Below are 4010 nucleotides of genomic sequence, written 5' to 3' on the forward strand. Positions count from 1 at the left end.
CCGTAAGGGGCCGGTGCTGAGAGGATTGGGCAGCAGTCGAAGGCGGGGGCCTTGACAGCCCGATCCCTGGACACGGAGAAGTGTCTGGGGAATCTGCTTAGACTGCTGCCCCCGCGACCCGAATTACGGATAAGCGGGAGAAGATGAAATGAAATGAAAAATGTTGTGTGTTCAGGAACCAAGTAAAAAGAGAGTAAGACCATGAGCATTGGTTAGGTTTCCATAGGTGGGTTTAAACTGTTCTATCATGGTGTGGATGAAAAGAGAAATGGTGTAGGGGTGAATCTGAAGGAATTCCAGTGCTCATGTTAGTTCTCACTCTCCAGTGTTCTGTATTGCTTAAAGACTATAATCGTACTCTTGATGTCACCCAGATGAGGATGGGTTCCCCTTTTGAGTCTGGTTCCTCTCAAGGTTTCTTCCTCATGACATCTAAGGAAGTTTTTCCTTGCCACAGTCAGGGATAAATACACACCATTCACCTTAACTGTTGATTTCTGTAAAGCTGCTTTGAGACAATGTCTGTTGTGAAAGGCGCTATAGAAATAAACTTGACTTGACTTGACTTGACTTGACTTGAATTGGAGGTGAAAAGAGTTCCTGATAGGGTGATGATCGTGAAGCTGGAAGTTGAAGGCATAATTATAAATGTCATCAGTGCCTATGCTCCACAAGTGGGTTGTGAGATGGAGGTGAAGGAAAAATTCTGGAGTGAATTAGATGAAGTGGTAGATGGTGTACCTAGGAATGAAAGATTGGTGATTGGGGCAGATTTCAATGGGCATGTAGGTGAAGGGAACCGAGGTGATGATGAGGTTATGGGTAGGTATGGCTTTAAGAAGAGAATGTGGAAGTGCAGATGGTGGTAGATTTTGCTAAAAGGATGGAAATGGCAGTGGTGAACACGTATTTTAAGAAGAAGGAGGATCATAGGGTGACGTATAAGAGTGGAGGAAGGTGCACACAGGTGAACTATGTTCTCTGTAGGAGATACAACCTGAAGGAGATTGGAGACTGTAAGGTGTTGGCAGAAGACAGTGTAGCTAGACAGCATCGGATGGTGGTCTGTAGGGTGGTTTTGAAGGTGAAGAAAAGGAGGAAAGTGAGGAATGAAAAAAGAATAGGATGGTGGAAACTGTTGGTCCCCTGTGGTTTATCATGTACAAGGTCAGCACAGCATCCTACAAGGAAGTTTTAGAGCACTTCATGCTTCCCTCTGCTGACCAGCTTTATGGAGATTCTGAGTTCATTTTCCAGCAGGATTTGGCACCTGTCCACACTGCCAAAAGCACCGAAATTTGGTTAAATAACCATGGTGTTGGTGTGCTTGACTGGCCAGCAAACTCACCAAATCTGAACCCCATAGAGAATCTATAGTGTATTGTCAAGAGGAAAATGAGAAACAAGAGACTAAAAAATGCAAATGAGCTGAAGGCCACTGTCAAAGAAACCTGGGCTTCCATACCACCTCAGCAGTGCCACAGACTGATCACCTCCATGCCACGCCGAATTGAGGCAGTAATTAAAGCATAAGGAGCCCCTACGAAGTATTGAGTACATATACAGTAAATTAACATACTTTCCAGAAGGCCAACAATTCACTCAAAATGTTTTTTTGATTAGTCTTATGAAGTATTCAAATTTTTTGAGACGTGACTATAAATGTGAGCCAAAATGATCAAAATGAAAAGAAATAAACACCTTAAATATATCAGTTTGTGTGTGTGATGAATCTTAATAATATACGAGTTTCACTTTTTGGATTGAAATACTAAAATAAATTACCATTTTAATGATCTTCTAATTTATTGAGATGCACCTATAGATATATAGATGGCAAAAGTACACACATCCTTCACAGATACTCATGTTTTAAAAGACTCTGGTAAAAGTTTGCATCAAACCCTATCAAATACAAATGATAAAATCCTATTTTATATTAGAAATACATATTTGAAATACAGTATATGTATTATAAATACTGGCAAACTCGATAGACAGATAGACAGATAGATAGATAGATAGATAGATAGATAGATAGATAGATAGATAGATAGATAGATAGATAGATAGATAGATAATATAATATAATATAATATATAATAATAATAATAATGTATTAATACTAGGGGTTTTAATTTCTGTACAATTTGGGGGGGATGCAAAACATAAAATTGCTTGTAGTTTTTTTTAGCACAATATTATTATTAACATTTGTGAACATCAACATTTTACATTTTGAAAACAAATGAATAATAAATAATAATAAATAAATAACAATAAAATGCCTAATTGGTTAAAAAAATATTTTATATATATATATATATTAATAAATATCAAATCAAAATTAGGTTTAGGGTTAAGAGGGTTAGGGTAGAGTTAGGGTTAGGGCTAAAGTTAGGGTTAGAATTAAGGTTAGGGTTAGGGTTAGGGTTAGGGTAGGGTTAGGATTAAGGGTAGGGTTCAAGTCAAGTGGTCAAGTGGCTTTTATTGTCATTTTTACTATACACAGTGGTACACAATACACAGTAAAAACGAAACAACGTTCCTCCGGAACCCTGGTGCTACACTAAACAACAAAACAACAACAGCATAGAGCTAGAACACAAACATAAAGTGCATCGAGTGCAACCTGGTGCAAACAGTGCAAACAAAAAACAGTACAGACAGACAGTGCAGACAGACAACACAAGACAAGACAAAAGACAAAAAAACAAGTATAGCGCCGACTAGTAAACCTGCTGTATACTTGATTATACAGTACTGTGTAAGGAGAAATGTAAAAACTATACCCAGGGGAGAATACAAACAGAACAGAACAATGTAGTGCAAAAAAACAGCAGCAAGGAGGTGCAAAGACAGCATGTAAACATTCTACTGTAATACAAGGTGCAAGTATAAATAATAAATAGATAAATGGTGGTGGAGTGGATCGAGATGAGTGATGATTGTGTTTAGTCCAGGTTGTACCGTTCAGTAACACACATTTGAGTGAGTGTGTGTGAGTGAGTGTGTGCGAGTTCTGTTTCAGTTCTGTGTATTAAGAAGCCTGATGGCTTGTGGAAAGAAACTGTTGTTGTTGCGGCCCGAATGCTTCGAAAGCGTTTTCCTGATGGTAGGAGTGTGAAAAGTGTGTGGGACGGGTGTGTGTGATCGTCCACAATGCTGTGTGCTTTACGGATGCAGCGTGTAGTGTAAATGTCTATGATAGAGGGGAGAGAGACTCCGATGATCTTCTCAGCTGTCCTCACTATCCTCTGTAGGGTCTTGCAATCCGAAACCAGGCAGTGATGCAGATGCTCAGAATGCTCTCAATGGTCCCTCTGTAGAACATGGTCAGGATGGGGGGAGGGAGGTGGGCTTTCCTCAGCCTTCTCAGGGAGTAGGTTAGGGTTAGGGTTAGGGTTAGGGTTAGGGTAAGGATTAAGGTTAGGGTTAAGGTTAGCGGTTAGGGTTAGGTTTAGGGTTAAGGTTAGGATTAAGGGTTAGGGATAGAAATTAGGGTTAGGGTTAGGATTAGGATTTAGAGTTAGGGTTAGAAATTAGGGTTAGGGATAGAAATTTGGGTTAAGGTTAGGTTTTAGGGTTAGGGCTAGAAATTAGGGTTAGGGTTAGGATTTAGGGTTAGGGATAAAAATTAGGGTTAGGGTGAGGATTAGGATTTAGGTTTAGGGTTAGGGTTAGGGTTTAGGGTTAGGGTTGGGGTTAAGGTTAGCGGTTAGGGTTAGGGTTAGGTTTAGGGTTATGGTTAGGTTTAGGGTTAAGGTTAGGATTAAGGGTTAGGGATAGAAATTAGGGTTAGGGTTAGGGTTAGGTTAGGGTTAGGGTTAAGGTTAGGGTTAGGTTTGGGGTTAAGGTTAGCGGTTAGGGTTAGGGTTTAGGGTTAGGGTTAGGTTTAGGGTTGGGGTTAAGGTTAGGGTTAGGGTTAGGATTAAGGTTAGGGTTAGGGTTAGGATTAAGGTTAGGGTTAAGGTTAGGGTTAGATTTTCATGATGTAAAAACATAGAGAA

This window comes from Silurus aristotelis, assembly GCF_946808225.1.
Source record: "Silurus aristotelis genome assembly, chromosome: 13".
In the NCBI taxonomy this organism is placed as follows: domain Eukaryota; kingdom Metazoa; phylum Chordata; class Actinopteri; order Siluriformes; family Siluridae; genus Silurus; species Silurus aristotelis.